This window comes from Phaseolus vulgaris, chromosome 8 (genome assembly GCF_051622355.1).
Source record: "Phaseolus vulgaris cultivar YP4 chromosome 8, ASM5162235v1, whole genome shotgun sequence".
Lineage (NCBI taxonomy): Eukaryota > Viridiplantae > Streptophyta > Magnoliopsida > Fabales > Fabaceae > Phaseolus > Phaseolus vulgaris.
The window spans coordinates 21,201,811-21,220,260 of NC_143505.1; the positions used below are offsets into that span (position 1 = coordinate 21,201,811).

General features: G+C 32.5%; 1 pseudogene; it reads left to right on the forward strand.

Annotated features, from left to right (window-relative positions):
* The first annotated feature begins 3,776 nt into the window (after positions 1-3,776).
* LOC137824749 (uncharacterized) lies at positions 3,777-8,033 on the forward strand (annotated as a pseudogene).
* The last annotated feature ends 10,417 nt before the right edge of the window (positions 8,034-18,450 follow it).

Here is an 18,450-nt window from a genome sequence, read left to right on the forward strand (position 1 = left end):
TGCACTTGTGCCTACCCCAATGCTTCACACATCAAAGTTATCAGCAACCAAAGGTGCTTCTCCCAATGACAAGGAAGCCACTGCATATAAGCGTCTCATTGGATGTCTCATTTATTTTACAAATACTCAACCCAATATATCCTTATTCATCTCAAAAATGCTCTCGGGGCAGGTATTTGTCTTCATAGTCAAACTCCTATTCAATTAAAAGTAAATAGTGATTTTGATTGGGCAATCTATCATGAGACTAGAAAATCTATAACTGGTTTTTTGGTTTATTTGGGAGAATCTCTTATTTTTTGGAAATCTAAGAAACAATAGACCATATCAAGAAGCTCTTATGAGGCTAAATATTGGGCCCTAGCTGCCACCACTTGCGAGATTCAGTGGATCACTTATCTGCTAGCTGACTTACATATCAAGCACTTGCAACCCGCACTACTTTACTATGACAATCAAGTTGCAATTCAAATTGCAAATAATCAAGTTTTCCACGAGCAAGCAAAACATATCGAAATCGACTGCCACGTTGTCCGGGAAAAACTCACCACTAGTCTGCACAACCTTCTCCCAATATCATCCTCACTCCAAACTGTAGATTTCTTCACCAAACCACTTCCTCCAACCCAATTCAATATTTTGTTTTCCAAGCCGGGAATGAAAAATATTTACTCCCAACTTGATGGAGGTTGATAAAATTAGTCTTTAGTTTTAGTTTTCTATTTTTTTTTTCTTTTCTGGCTGGGTTTGGGCCTTAGCTTGGGCCTTATTGTTTTTCTGTTATTCTTTTATGCCTTTTCCTTTTTGCACCTCTTGTATATAAAGCTTCTGCTAACATTAAAAATATTCAGTTTTTACATTTCCTCATACCATTGTTCTCTCTTTTCTTTCATTCCTCTTTGCCTTGTTGTTTCTCCTCTCAAACCTCCATAGTTTTATCTCTGCCTCTATAAATGTCTCTAATACATAAAGTTGACTTTGTGCACTGTTCTGTAACATGGTATCATAGCCATTTCAAGCCTATCCTAGTGATTGTTTGTTAGGCTTATCAAGCCACCCGCTATCAGGTTGTTATTCGACCACCCATAATGATGGAAGAGGCCCAAGCTCAGACCCTAGTTCAAGCCCAACAATTAGGTCCATGGCAAAGAGGATTCAAGAAGATTGGGACTCTGCTACTGATGGTAGAGAAACGTTTCTTTATATGTTCAAAGAGGACCACAAGAAGTAAAGCCAAAGCCATGAAAGTTAGTTTCTTTATTTGTAATTTCAGTATAATAAGGTTCCTTTAACATAATGGGGGAGGTGTGCTTATCATTGTAGCTTGGGTAAAGCCTTTTAGGGTAAGAAGTTAACCTAGCTTCTAGAAGTTTGCTCCTAGGGTGTGGCATTGACTTTAGTCAAAACCCTAGCAGCCGCTTTTTTATGTATTTCCCATCCTACCCTTGCTCCTTGCTCTCCAAGGCACCATCTCCTATAAATAGGGTGTTTAGGCTCATGTTTTGTAAGATCAATTTTATGAGTAAATTGTTGCCAAATATTGCAAGTTTCTACTCCCTTGTCTAGTCTCTCTAGGTTAGACACTTTGATCTTCACCTCCACCTTTCTCCAAGTGATATGGCCCAACCAATCACTCTCCATACCTTTCATGCACCTACAAGGAACCCATATCTCTATATGGGCCCTCCTTGATCCATCACATCCATTGCTTCCGCCACCCTTGTTAAATCTCCAAGAAGAACAACCCATCTTTTGGTATCAACCCATCATTTGGTATCTAGAGCCAAGGTTCTTCAAGAGATAAGTGTTCTCTTCATTTTATTTTTGAGTTTTCTTCAAATTCGTGTTGTTCATCTTGCCTTGATTGTCTTGCAATTTTTTATGTCATTTTAATTGTGTTGCTGTTTTTAAATTGATGTACGGTTTTATTTTTATTCAAATTGTTCTCGAGCTTCCAAACTGTTTTTAGGTTCCATTGAGTATTTTGTGTTGGCTGTTTTGTTTTTAATTTTATTTGAATCTTATTGATGTTTTAATTGGTGCAAAGTGTTTGTGGTTGAGTCTTTTTGATTTTTGAATCCATACAAGTTTTGTCAAAGTCATGTTCATCCTACAATGTCATAAATTCCTAGTGGTGCCTTTTATTGTTGATATGGTTGCTTGATTTTGATTTTGAGTGCAGTTTATATTTCTTTTTTTTGAAGCTTTGGAGCCTTTTATATTTTCATATTTGAGTTCATACTTGTGTGTTACAAGTTCTTTTCCAATCATTTTCATTGCGTTTTTGAAGTTTCCTTGTTGTTTTCTAATTCGAACAAAGTGCAAAAATTGAATCTGGAAAAAGGGTGATGCGGCAGTGATCTTGAAAAAAATATTAAATTATTTGGCTCACTGTTTTGGTGAAATTCCAACGTCTATTTTGAGCTAAAACATTTAAGTTTCTGTGGTTAAAATTTCAAGCTCAATTTTGAAGTATTCTTTCCAGCATAAATTTGGGAAGTTGTGAAAAATTTATACACAAAATTTTTGTAGTGCTGTTTTGGTTTTATTCATCTATTCTAGTTCCATTCACTAGGATTCCACTTTGTGTGCTACCTTTTCTTGTGTGCCTTAATTTTTTGCTTGTCAATTTTATTGAATACTCTTTAAAGTCTTGTCAAATATCAACTCCATTTGCAGTAGTCCTTGATTTTTAAATTTGAGTTTTGTTGCTTTAAAACTTGCTTGACCTCTCTTTGATGGAACTTATCTAAAAAGTGTTTTGGTGAGTAGTGGAGCTAAATTTTTTTTTTGGTGAAAGCTATATCACTAAAATGGAGCTGGATTAAAGACTCGAGGTTGAATAATCTAAGGAGACAAAGCAACAACAACAACCTCACTTGAACAATACACAAATATACACAAAGGAACTACAAGTGAAGAAGTGCATAGAATAGAACTTTAATTTTTGTGCATAAAAAAAAAATTGTTGACCTAATTTCATTGTATTTCTTTGAGTTGTAAATTGCAAGAACTTTGATTAATTAGTGGATTAATACGGTTTAGTCAGTGAGTGTGTCTTCAAGGTTCCAAAGTGCCAAGAAGCCTCACCTTAGGATTCAACTAGTTTTAAAGCTTTCTAGATAGCAATTTTCTTGTTTGTTTTATTGCTTTACATTGTTTTCTTGCATAAAACTTTATTTTCATCTTTGATTGTGCTCTAAGTGAATTACTTAGAGAAGGGTTTGGGAAAGTATTGTGGAATAGAATCTGGCTAGTAAAGGCTTGGTACTTAATTGATCCAAGGGATCCACCTCCCTTTCCTGGGAATCTACCTACGGTACTCCACCTATCTTTCTTTTGGTAAATTGCTTCTAACACATAAATTTCAACATGTCTTCTCATTCTTCTAGTCCAAGTGAAAGTGATAAAAAGTCTATAAAATCTCTTTTAAAACAATTAGCCAAAGACTTTCAATCACTATCACATAGACAATTGCAACATGAGGCCCAAATCATAGAAGATAAAAAATAAAGGGATTCCCATCTTGCTATTTTAGAAGAGGAGTTGAAAATTGTGAAAGAAAAGGATGAATACATTAGAAACTTAAAAAATCACATACATCACATGCATCTAGTTCTAGGTCGAGAGACTCACATGTTGAGGGGAGTCTGAGAGTTAATGATTATTATCAACCTCCACCAAGAAGAACTAAAAGAGAGAGCCACAAAGAGACTAGGGTAGACCTACCTCATTCTTTTGGAAAGGAAAATGTTGAAACATATCTAGATTGGGAAATGAAAGTAGAACAACTTTTTGCTTGCCATCATGTTAGTGAGGAGAGGAAGGTACCCTTAGCGACTTTAAGCTTTCAAGGAAACGCTATGTATTGGTGGACAACCATAGAGAGAGATAGACGCCTCCACAGGGAACCTCCCATAGAATATTGGAATGACCTTAGGGGAGCCCTGAGACGCCACCGTATTCCTTCATACTACAATAGGGAGTTAATGGACAAGCTTCAAAGACTCCAACAAAAGAACATGAGTGTAGAGGAGTATAGGCAAAATATGGAGCTTTACATGATGAGAGCCTCTATTAGGGAGGAAGAAACCACCACCATAGCTAGGTTCCTCAGTGGTCTCAATCTTGAGATAAGGGATAAAGTGGAACTCTTTCCCTATAGGGACTTGAATGACTTGATCCAACTTTGTATAAAAGTTGAGCAACAAAATTTGACAAAAGGATCAAGTCGTAAGGAGAGTTCTTACTCTAACTCTTATCCCAAGAAAGAGTATAAAAGAGAAAGGGAGGATAGCCTTTCAAAAGATAAACCCAAAGAAACTCCCAAAAGTGTAGGAAAAGTTGTGTCTACCTCAAAACCCCGCAGTAGAGATATCCATTGCTTTAAGTGTCTTGGTAGAAGTCATATTGTTGAATCAAGTGTGTTCAAGCTTTGAAGAATCCAAATCTTTTGTGTTTGATGGAAGGCTGGAGGTGCTTGTTGTTGCTAGTGTGCTTTAGAATAGGATTGGGGTAGATTATATTTGTAATCCACTCTTTGTTGAATCTAAAGCTTAAGTGTTTTCAAATCTTTTAAGATTAAATTGTTTTTCAAAATAAGTGAAAAACAATCTGTTGCTTTGTCGAAACAACCGATTGTTTTATACTTAAGTGTTTTTGAAAAAGTTTGAAAACTGTTTTGAATGGTTGACTTGCTGTCAAAACCAAACAACTGATTGATTCGCGATTTCAACCGATTGTTTGTTTGGAATCCTAATAGAAACAATTTTGTTTGTTAAAAGAGCTTTAATTGATTTCATAACTGAATACACTCCTGCTTTAAATGCTTTGACCAAGATTTGAATACTATAAATAGTTTGTTAATGTTTTATAACAAAAAAAAAAAACAAATTTGAGTTTTTCAAAGAGTTTTTGAAGCATTTGAGTTTGAACTTTGAGCTTTGGCTATTCAAGAGAGAAGTGGAATAGGATTACTCTGTATTGATTTCAGTTGATTCTGTAACAGTGTAATTCGTTCTGTGATTTGTGTACATTCTGGTGTTGTAAAGCCAAGAAGAGTTGTGTGCTCTTGAGGTTGTCAAGATCAACATTCTTGGAGGTGTATGTGCTGAGCCAAAGGAAGTGTGTGTCTTGAGGGGATCAAGGTCACTTCTTTGGTGGTGTGTATATGTAATCAAGATTTGATTACCTAGTGGATTCCCTAGTGGTTTCTGGGAAACTGGATGTAGCTCTTGGGTTAAGAGTGAACCAGTATAAACTGTTTGTGCATTTCTCTCTTCCTTAAACTCTTTAAATTTCAGTTGTTGTTATATGCTGGTATAAATAATCGATTGTTTCTACGAAACAATCGATTTTTTTTCTGTTATTTTTCTGTTTTGAGCTTTGTTCTTGGCTAACTGAATCTCTTATCTGGTTTCTTACAAAGTATTTTCATTCTATCTTAAAAAGTTTGTGAAAACCCTCTTTAAACCATTCACCCCCCCCCCCCCCTCTAGTTTAAAGCAATACATTCTAACACATATAGCATCTCAATGCCCAAATAGGAGAACCATGATCTTAAGAGAGAGGGGTGAGTATAACATCCAAGATGATGAGTCTAGTGGGGAAGAAGAGAAAGAAGATAGAGAGGGGGCATATCCTTGTGAGGGAGAATTAATGATGATCAGAAGAACCCTCAATAATCACCCTAGTGTGAACCATGAAACACAAAGAGAGAACATCTTTCATACAAGATGTAAACTTTTAGAAAACATTTGTTCTCTCATTGTGGATAGTGGTTATTGCTGCAATTGTTGTAGCACTAAGATGGTTGAAAAACTTAATCTACAATTAGTACCTCATCCAAAATCTTACAAACTTCAATGGATCAATGAAGATGGAGAACTAACTGTAGACAAGCGAGTAAAAGTCAGTCTTTATGTGGGGAACTATAAAGATGAGATTTTATGTGATGTAGTACCCATGGAAGCTTGTCATATCTTATTGGGAAGACAATGGAAATTTGATAAGAAAGTTATGCATAATGGTCTTACCAACGAGATTCCTTTTACTCATAAGGAAAATAAAGTTTTATTTTATCCTTTAACACCCTCACAAGTGGTAAAGGACCAAGTACAAATGAAACAAAAAAGAGAAAATGAGAGAAAAAAAAAGAAAATAGAAAAAGCAGAAAAAGACCTTAGAGAGAAAGCTGAGGCATGGGAGAAGAGTGTTCCTTCCCATAAGGTCATTCAGAAAGAAGAAAAATTTGAAAATAAAATTGAAAAAGATACTTCTATTTGAACAACCTTCAAGCCTCCTTCTTTGTAAAAGAACACTTGCATGCACTGTCACACTTTCTAAAGTTTGTGAGCTACCTCCTCAAGTCCAAAAACTTTTAAAAGATTTTGGTGATATATTCCCTAAGGAAGGACCCATTGGACTTCCACCTGTTAGAGGTATAGAACACCAAATAGATTTAGTTCCGGGAGCTAGTCTACCAAACAGACCAACTTATAGAACTAATCCTGAGGAGACTAAGGAGATAGAGTCACAAGTTCAGGAATTGTTGGAGAAAGGCTGGGTTCAAAAGAGTTTAAGTCCTAGTGTTGTACCTGTTTTGTTGGTGCCAAAGAAAGATGGCAAGTGGAGAATGTGTTGTGATTGTAGGGCCATCAATAATATCACCATCAAATACAGGCATCCAATTCCTAGACTTGATGATATGCTTGATGAATTGCATGGGTCCACTATATTTTCTAAAATTGATCTCAAAACTGGATATCACCAAATAAGAATCAAAGAGGGTGATGAGTGGAAAACTGCTTTTAAGAAGAAATTTGGATTATATGAGTGGTTAGTGATGCCTTTTGGACTCACTAATGCACCTAGCACTTTCATGAGGCTTATGAATCATGTCCTTAGGGATTGCATAGGTAAATATGTAGTAGTTTATTTTGATATATATTAGTATATATAGTCAAAGCCTAGAGTCTCACCTAAGTCACCTTGGGGAGGTTCTTTTAGTGCTTAGGAAAAATAGTTTGTTTGCTAATATAGATAAGTGCACTTTTTGTGTAGATAATGTAGTGTTTTTAGGTTTTATAGTAAACAAAAATGGGGTACATGTTGACCCCAAGAAAATCAAAGCCATCCAAGAGTGGCCAACCCCACAAAATGTAGGAGATGTTAGGAGCTTTCATGGCCTAACAAGTTTCTATAGGAGATTTGTTCCTAACTTCTCAAGTCTAGCTTCACCACTCAATGAGTTAGTGAAGAAAGACACTCCATTTTGTTGGACGAAGAAGCATGAGCAAGCCTTTCAAAGGTTGAAAGCTCAACTCACTAATGCACTCATTCTAGCTTTACCAAACTTTTCAAAAACTTTTGAGCTAAAGTGTGATGCATCGGGAGTAGGAATAAGTGTTGTGTTGTTGCAAGGTGGGCATCCAATTGCATATTTTAGTGAAAAACTTCATGGTGCCACCCTCAATTATCCCACCTATGACAAAGAGCTTTATGCACTTGTGAGGGTCCTACAGACTTGGTCCTATCTAGTCTCAAAAGAATATTTCATACATAGTGATCATGGGTCTTTGAAATATTTGAAGGGTCAACACAAGTTGAACAAAAGACATGCAAAGTAGATGGAATTTCTTGAGCAATTTCCATATGTTATCAAATACAAGAAGGGCAATATAAATATTGTGGCATATGATCTATCAAGGAGACATGCCCTCTTTTCTAAACTTGGAGCCCAAATTCTTGGGTTTGAAAACATACATGAACTTTATAAAGAAGATTATGATTTTCCACCCACTTTTGTTGAGTGCCAACATAGAGCACAAGGAGGTTTTTATGTTTCTAAGGGGTACTTATTTAAAGAAGGAAAAATTTGCATACCCCAAGGAACACATAGAAAACTCCTTGTAAAAAAAGCACATGAAGGAGGACTCATAGGCCATTTTGGAGTTGATAAAACTCTTGAGATTTTAAAAAGAAAAATTCTTTTGGCCACACACGAGGAAAGATGTCCAAAGACATTGTCATAGATGCATTCATGTTTAAAAGCTAAATCTAAGACAATGCCTCACGGACTCTACACTCCTTTACCTTTTGCAAATGCTCTTTGGGAAGATATAAGCATGGATTTCATATTAGGACTTCCTAGGATACATAGAGGTTTTGATTCCATCTTTGTGGTAGTGGATAGGTTTAACAAGATGGCTCATTTCATACCCTGCCATAAAGTGGATGATGCTAGCAACATCTCTAAGCTCTTCTTTAGAGAAGTGGTAAGACTACATGGTTTAGCTAAGACCATAGTTTCGGATAGAGATCCTAAATTTGTAAGCCATTTCTGGAAAACTCTTTGGGAAAGGCTTGAAACTAAGTTGAATTTCTCAACTTCTTGTCATCCTCAAATGGGTGGACAAACTGAAGTTGTAAATAGATCTCTTTCCACTATGCATAGGTCAATCATGAAAGGAAACCTCAAATCTTGGGATGAGTACCTTCCTCATATTGAGTTTGCATATAATAGAGTAGTTCATAAAACTACTAACATTTCTCAATTTGAGGTTGTGTATGGGTTCAATCCTCTTACTCCTTTGAATTTGTTACCTTTACCTAATCCACAAGATTTTGCGCATAATGAATGAGTAACAAAGGCTAAATTTGTAAAGAAAATGCATGACAAGATTAAGAACAAAATACAACAACAAACAGAGAAATACTGGAAACATAGCAATAAGGGGAAGAGAGAGGTAATTTTTTAGGAGGGAGATTGGGTTTGGCTTCACCTTAGAAAAGATAGATTCCCTAATCAGAGGAAGTCTAAACTTAGTCCACAGGGTGATGGTCCCTTCCAAGTTCTCAAAAGAATCAATAATAATGCATATCAAATTGACCTGCCTGAAGAATATGGAATACATACTAACTTCAATGTTATGGATCTAACACCTTTTGCATGTAGTGAAAAAGAAGAGACAGAAGCATGTGATTTGAGAACAAATCATCTTCAAGAGGGAGGGGATGATGGAAGAGGCCCAAGCTCAGGCCCTAGTTCAGGCCCAACAACTAGGTCCATGGCAAAGAGGATTCAAGAAGATTGGGACTCTGCCACTGATGGTAGAGAAACGTTTCTTTATATGTTCAAAGAGGACCACAAGAAGTAAAGCCCAAGCCATGAGATCTAGTTTCTTTATTTGTAATTTCAATAGAATAGGGTTCCTTTAGCATAATGGGGGAGGTGTGCTTATCATTGTAGCTTGAGTAAAGCCTTTTAGGGTAAGAAGTTAACTTAGCTTCTAGAAGTTTGCTCCTAGGGTGTCGCATTGACTTTAGTCAAAACCCTAGTAGTCGCACTTTTGTGTATTTCCCATCCTACCATTGCTCTCCTTGCTCTCCAAGGCACCATCTCCTATAAATAGGGTGTTTTGGCTCATGTTTTGTAAGATCAATTTTATGAGTAAATTGTTGCCAAATATTGCAAGCTTATACTCCCTTGTCTAGTCTCTCTAGGTTAGACAATTTGATCTTCACCTCCACCTTTCTCCAACTGATATGGCCCAACCAATCACTCTCCATACCTTTCATGCACCTACCAGGAACCCATAGGTCTATATGAGCCCTCCTTGATCCATCACATCCATTGCTTCTACCACCCTTGTCAAATCTCCAAGAAGAACAACCCATCTTTTGGTATTAACCCATCACATAATATATAGTCCCACACACGAGTTGGTATCCTCGGTGTGAGGGGGGTGTTCGAGATCCCACATCGACTAGAGAAGTGGGTGCAAACCTCACCTTATAAGCCGATTTGATGAGGTTGAGTTAGACTTAAAGTCCACTTCTTTGTGTTTTTCAACAAAGTAATAAATGCTTCGTACCTCTCAGACATCATTATCAGGATTTTTTCAACTAGTCTAGAATTGAGAAACCCTTTATCTAATAATTTTATCTTGTTAGCAATATCTAACTATTTGTTTGAGTATTCCTTAATTGTCTCGAACTCTGTCATTCTTTGCAACCCAACTTCCCTTATCAAATGTAAACTTTCGCATCTCGAATCTTCACGTTTCCTTCATATTCTCCTTTCAAATAATTCTAAATTTCTTTTGATAATTTTATGATCATGATTATGATGAGAATAATTTGTGAAACAGCAACAAAGTACATGACTTTGCATTTTCCTTCTTTATTTTTTTTTCCTTTTTCATTTTAATTTAGATGATGAGATTTTCAATTAGCACATCAATAATGAAATTCTCTTCCATAACTGTGCATAAATTTAGTCTCCCTATATATATTGACATTCTTACAACCCATATATCATAACTTTCACCATAAAATAGTGACATAACAATTTGTGATAAAAAAAAAACTTATCCAAATTTCTCCCTCCATTCTACAAGTCTAGTAAAAATATGGTTTTGATACTACAGTTGGGATTTAAAGTTTTAAAATTATATTTTAAAAATATAAAAAATATATTATATGAACGAACTTGTTATTTATTTTATTATTTATTTTATTCATGTATTTTGTATATAATATAACATAATATCAAATATTAACAATATTTTAATCTTAATTTCTTAAAATATAAATAACAAATAAATATATTTTTACCTTTATATAAAAGATATTATAAAAAAATGAAAAAATTCCTAGAAATTAATTTAAATAAAAGACATTAAAAATATTCTAAAAAAATAATGTACAAATTAATCTATCTAAAATTTGATTGAAAAAAATACATAATTTATAATGATTTCAATGGGGTACTATTCTGGCAAGGACAATATGGAACTTCTATAATGACACTACACTTTGTAATATCAAAGTATAATTTATGGCTTCCAAAAGATACAATTCATAACAACACAAAATTCTAACCAGAAACAATATATATGGAAAAACATTAAAAAGACATGTCTTGAAATGTACGTTTTACATTTGGAGAAAGGTATATGTAGCCTTTGTTTCTATCTTTATAGCCTAAAAAAAGATAAAACAAAGAAGGAAAGTCAAATTTGTTTTTATTCTATAGTCATAGCAAAAGGGTAACATGCACAACCAAAAACTTTAAAGAAAGTATAGTCAAGATGTTCATGAAATATCATTTCATAATGAGACATGCAAAACACTTTTTTGGCAAAACATTGATAACATGAACACAAACAAGAAAAGACTCACCCCCAAAAATTTCTAGGTAATGTAGCACCAACAAGGAGAGACAAACCTATATCATTAATATGTTTATGCTTACATTCAATAAAGTCATTTTGCTCATGTGTGTAAGTGAGTTGATGACGAATACCATGGTTATTAAGATAAGGAGCAAGAGCAATAAATTCTTTAGCATTGTCAGTTTGAATAAATTTGATTTTGTGATTAGTTTGATTCTCGACAAAGGATTTGAAAAGTATAAAAACATATGATATTTGAGATTTAGAATGCGAAAGATATAACCATGTAAATTTGGAATAAGCATCTAAGAAAGCAATGTAGTATTTTGAACCATTAGCAGTCACGAGAGCAAGACCCCATATGTCAATATACACAAGTTCTAAAGGATTTTAGTTGATAATATTGGATGTAGAAAAATGTAACTGATGAGACTTAGCTTTTACACAAGTTATCACATAATTTATTCAATGAATTTTATTGTAAGAAATATTACAAATATTCAACACTTTCTTAATAGTCTTCATTGAGGCATGGCTAAGCCAAGAATGCCAAAGGTGAAAATAGGAATCAGCATTAGTGTTATTAGTAGTTTACACCGAAGGTGAAGGAAAATTTGGAAAAACATAAAGACTATCTTAAATAATTCCTTTAAGAATTACCTTTTGTGTATCCTGATTTACAACATAGCAAGAGTCAAAATGAAACTCAAAGAAAACATTATTATCATTAACAAAATTTGAAAACATTAATGAGATTCTTGGTAATGTGAGGAACATGAAAGAGATATCACAAGGAAAATTGTGTTAGTGAGAGGATCAAACTATATAGTAGAGTCAACATGAGAAATTGTCATTTTGTGCCAATATAAGGATGCTTGGTAGAGAAATTGTTGTTGTCATTAGTAATATGATGAGAGAAACAACTATCACAATACCACAAAGGATCTTGAACATTAGATGGTTTTTTTAGCATAGAAGGCACGGTTCAGTCATATCAGAAGTAGAAAACTTAGACTTGATTCACCACATATTTGACACTGTAATTTCTGACTTTGTCAAGAATTCATGGAGTACCAAGAACTTATATGAGAAATCATTTGGCCACCAAACCTATTGTTTTTAGTTGAAGAAAGGTTGTGGAAGACTCGTTTTCCTTTGTTGGGAAAACCACTAGGTTGTAAGATTAGCCTGAAGATGATTGAGTTCGTTAGCTTTATGTTTGTCAAATTGTTCCTCTTGAGAAAGAGGATATGCTTCAATTTCTTCAACTGAGTATGTATTACTGCGAGAAAGAACAGGTGTGACCATCATATTCTTCATATAAACCATCTAATATTGCTTCAACATGATCACTTGTGTGTATAGGAGATCCAATGTCAAACAAAGTATCAACAACCTTCTTGATATCAATATATGCATTGATAGATCCGTCCTTTTTGGGTGTGTGATGCTGTATTTTGAGTTTCTTGATTTTTTTTCTCTTGATTGTGAAACATAGTATTCATGTAATTTGGTCCAAATTTTAGAGGAAGAGAAAGACCTACCATTTTGGTGAGAATAGGTGTGGTAATGGATGCAAAAATTCAAACAACAAAAAGTTGATCTTGTTGCTTATAGTTAAGAAAATTTTGACGTAAGATGTTGTTGTCGGTATTTTCGAGAGTATTGTATTAGGGTGGAAGATTTTGGCCTGAACTTGATGAGTTTGAGACATTTGATAAAGGTTGGAACTTGTTGTTGCCATATAAGAAAGTTGTCATTACCGCTTCGAGAGATAAGAGTATTAAAAGTATGGGGAAGAAAGGAAGAAGATTAAGAAAAAATTTCAAAATGCATATTTGAGGAAAAAGATAGGAAAGTCATAAAAAGAACTTTTAAGCTTTGAATACCATATAGAAGAAAAAAGAAAGAAAAACTTTTAAATATTATCTATGTGAATGTGAAAGATATAAACATGATATATATAAAGAGGCACCCAAACTACTATAACTTAAAAAAGCAATTAAATAGAAAACTTAATTTATTTAACATAACTCATCAGTTAAATAGCTCATTCTCTCTTCTATATTTTTCATCGATCAATTCACTTTTAAAAATTCAAAATTAGAGACAAAAACAAAGAAAAAAAATTGATTAATGAGATAAATATAAAAAGAAAAACAATCATAATAATCATGTCATATGCAGAAAACTAATTTAAACTACAAAATACTTAGATAAAAATAGAATATATTTTAAACATTCAATATAATGATTTTTTTTAGTAAAGTCTATATTAAAAATAAAGTTAATTAAGAGTTCTCTTCAACATATCCCACAGCACCGATGTAGTTGTTCCATGAGTCTTTCACCATCTCCGAGATCATATTTAAGAGCTCCTCAAATACCTGTGGCAACACCTGATTGATAGACTCATCAAGTGAAGTCTTGAGCTTCTCTGCAAGTTCAGCTACCACGGATCCTGAAGCAGTCACTGACCCTATAACGCTCTCTACAACAATATCAAACACCTTGGAGACAATAGAACTTATTAAGCTAATTACAAGCTGAAGGATGAACTCAAAGCATGCCCTAATGCCCTCTGCAAAAGACTGGAAAATTCCAACTGTGCCTTCGCTAGATCCTTTCAGACCTTGCAGTAACAACACGAAGGTGGAAGCTATTGTGTTGAAGATTAAACGGGTTAGGAGACTCCACAATGTTAGCACAACAAATATAACTGATTTTAGAAGAAGAACCAACATTAGAACAAGTTGAAGTAAACCAAGACTAAAACAAAGATGAATATGCAATTATATATCATAAAACTAGAAGTGACTTTGAAGGTTTCAAATTTTTCCAGTAGTTTATTTAACAAAGTAAACTCTTGAAGCTCATTGGTTAGAGTAGTTTCAAGGAAGAAGCCAAGGGATTAGTTCTTGCTTTCCCACACATTATGTTATTAGAAACTTGCAAGGAAGCACTTCAATTTTATAGTATAAAAGAAGAAGCATTATATATAGTAACAAACCTTTCTTCTTCATCACTTCATAAAGTTGTGATGCTTTGAAGCAATTTGCTTATATATGTACTTTGCTGAGGAAAATCTTTTGTTTTTGGAAGTAATTAATGATGTTTTCAAACACATTGATGTGACTCAATAAATTAACAGGAATCAAATGTATAAAATAATTTGGTGGTAGTTAGCTTCTAGAACCGTTTGGTATGGTATGCATATACATGATTGAAAAATTATAAATTAAAGCATGAATTTTGAATGCAATTTTTATATGTTGAAATAAAAATTGGATTGGACCTGTTGTTTTCAATTAAAAAACTTGTAAATCAGTTTGGTATTCATTTCATATATTATCTAGAGTCAATAATTAATTTCCTTTTGAAATGTAAAAAATATATTTGGATATATTCATCAAACAAAAATTTAAAATTTCTTAATAAATTTAAACTAGTTTATATTGCCTTTTTCAAGAGTGAATTTTTATTTATAATAAAATTATTTTACCTTAAAAAATTACTTCATTTTTTATTTTCTTCTCATATGAATATTTGAGAAATTTTTTATTTCACTAACCTTTTATTTTAAAATACGCACTTCTCTTACTTGTGAGATGGCTACTTGTTAATTACACTTCAGTTTTGTTATTAATATATATATATATATATATATATATATATATATATTTATATATATAAACAATTGTCTTAATAGTCACAAATAATTATGATTGTGTGTCCTAATACTATTTCGTAGACTCTTTTTGATAACTTTTACTCGTGTTCTCAACAACTAATTTTTGAACGTTCAATTATTTTTTTTAGTATTTTAGAAAATATAATGACGTTTTAAATACTTCTATTATCGACTTTAAAGTGGGATGTGTAACATTCTTATTTTTTTTTCCCATATTTGTTAATATATTATGCATGCAATATCTAATTAACATGTAAACATATATTAGGTTATCATATTTGATATCCCTCCTCATTTGGAGTTAATATATACATTAAAAAAAAAAAAAAACCAAATCCAATACTCCAGTTGCTCAATGAGGAGCTCTATTACCTACAATCTCATCTGCTCCCGTGTAAAACACGATCATCACAGATAAAGAAACAAACACAGACAAATAACAGGGTAAGCTAGCTATATAAAAATTTCTATATAATTTCATGTCAAATTAATCAACATAATTCATCAAGTCTCATACAATTTCTCAAATCATCAAGTGTCTATTAAATTTCATAATTCATCTTTTCACATGTCAGACTTCTACTGACTCATAACACAGACATTTGACTCTACTTCCGGGAGACTCGTGCGTTGACTTAGACTCAGAGATCTGCACCTACATCCCTGTGAAATCCACACAGCTATGCGCATAATTAATCTCAATATCATCTCTCTCCTAGTATGACAGGGTTAATTCATATAACAGGTCAGGTTAATTATCTTTCAAACAACTTATCCATTCATATGAACCTCCTTCGACTCTCACCACCTGAATAACTTCATCTATATGATTTCATTATCTCAGGAGAGTCAGGATATCTCCTTCTAGACGAATCCCTAGTCAATGCACATCCTAAACAATCTTAACACGGTATTTTCTTTCCTGAAAATACTATGTCTCGATTAGAAATCATATTTTGAACCTCATAATATCCACCATCAAACAATCAAATCATACCAATGTTTAGAATATCTAAAATACACAACAATTCATTGACTAATCATATAAATGTCTAATTAAAGAGATTTCCAATTAACTATACATGAAATAAAAGTTTACATACTTTATAAGAAAAACTATATAGGAATAAATAAATCAATCTTTTAAAAGCAAATAAAAATTAGTTTAATATTTTTATTTATTATTTTATTTTTATTTTTATTTTACTTTAGCTTGAGCTAGAATTCGCTAGCTTGAACTAAAATCCACTAGAAAGCACCCAGAATTTTAGCTTGAGCTAAAATTCGCTAGCTTGAGCTAAAAATCCTCTAGAGAGCACCCAGAATTTTTAGCTTGAGCTAAAATTCGCTAGCTTGGGCTAAAATCCTCCATAGAGCACCCAGAATTTTTAGCTTGAGCTAGCACTTGCTAGCTTGAGCGAAATATGCAGAAAAATTCTGCATAACTTAATTTACCTATTAGATTATAAATCAACATCTCATTCAATTCATAAATTATCAATCTACACATTACATTGACAGTTCCTATTAATCATGATTACAATCACTCTCATTGAATCATTGAGTTATTACGTCCATTTATACATATATATGATTTCTAATTCCAAAACCATTTAAATCAAACAACCAATTCTCAATCACAACACTTTCAATTTCAATCAAACTACAATCTACTCAGAACAAGAAATCTTGCAACAAAATCTGGACTTGGTGACCCCGTCACACTCACATTCAAATCTTCTAACCTAGGGTTCTATTGAAGATTTTAAACTAGCTTCCCTTACCTTTACTTGAGCATATGCTCACGAAGAGCTCCAAACCTACCAAAATCTTCAAAAGTAGCTTAACCTGCACCACAGAGTCTTGAAAAAAAAATCTAACTATATCTCTAAGACTCTGATCTACTAAAGACTAATCATAAAACTAAAAGAGGCACATGCATACACTTAGATTGAGATATACCTACAAGTTCAAAATTTGACTCAAAGAAGGGTAAAAATTGAACTTACTCTATCATAGATTCTGATCGGGCAATCTTATAGTCCAATGGCAGACTCTGATCGCTAAACTGATAAGCAAGGAGATCAGAATCTTAGAGAGAAGGGAGAGAAAAGGAAAAAGAGGAACAAGACTGAACTTACTCTATAAGATTCTAATCGGGCAGTCTTGTAGTCTTTGTTGCTAGGAGACTCTGATCGCCAAACTGATAAGCGAGGAGATCAGAATCTTAGAGAGAAGGGAGAGAAAGGAAAAGGAAAACTTTTAGAGAGATGGTGGTTATTTTAAAATGAGACCTGAATAACTGAATTTTCTATTTATATGTCATTTTCATTTTAATAATAAAATATTCAGATACCATTTAAAATATACCACTTCTACCTAAGGTTATTTTCTAGACCCTTACAGGATGCCTGTCTTCCAACAAATTTCGTAATGCATCCCATACTTTGTGGAAAAACTGTTTTACTCTTTTCAAAAATGACTTCTACTATATTATAATCTTTTTGAAATATTTTCAGAATATACTTCTGAGAATACATTTTATTAGGTTCAGATTAATTATTCCGAAAATCAAAAAAATATATTCTGAAAAGAATATTTTAAAATGGTGTTTTTATTCTTTCTTATTTTAAAAACACATTTTAACATTTCTATTCCAAAATCTTCCAAAAATTTTAAAAATAATTTGAATATTTCAAAAAATATAGGGTAGAAAAATGTAGGATGCAAAAGAAACCATTTTCTAAAACCATTTTTTTTCTTTTAAAATCAAAAATTAAAATTGATAAACAGATATTTAAGAGAACAGTTAGGTATAAAAAATCTCTCTGAAAGATAACAAAAAGGATTAAAATAGGACATATTTCATTATGGGTACTGTGATTTTTAAAATTGAAGGGATTTTAATTTATTCAAAATTAATATTAAATGAAATTTATGTTTGATATTTATCTTAGAATTAATAAATAAATTCCTGATTGAACATTATTAATGTGATTTTTTATTTTTTATTTTATCAGAATTCTCAAATTTAATATCTTATTTAAAAAAGTGAGTTCATTACTACATTACTCAGACCAATTGGTTCATCTATTATTTTAGTTTTGGACAAACTAATTAAACATTAAATTTTAATGTTATAAAAATATTTATTTTTTAAGAAATTAAAAAAATAAAAGAAGAAAAATCATCACGCCTTCATTTCTTGCTAATTTAGAAAGAGTTTATTTATAGATTTTTTTTACTTCTCAAATAAACAATAACAATGTGACATTTTTATCTTGTATATTTTTTACTTTTTATTTTCTTCTATTCTGTTCTTAAGGAAACAAACAAAGGGTAAATGAGGTTAAAATATATATATATATATATATATATATATATATATATATATATATATATATATATATATAAGAGCAGTTTCAGAAGGGTTATAATCCTTCCAAGTTCATCATTTAATTTTATACCAAAGAGGGAATAAGGTTAATCCTTTTATAAAAGAAATTACACATAAATATTTTTTTAATTAAGATATAATAAACAACAAGTTTTTTTATATCATACATGTTAAAATAGAATATG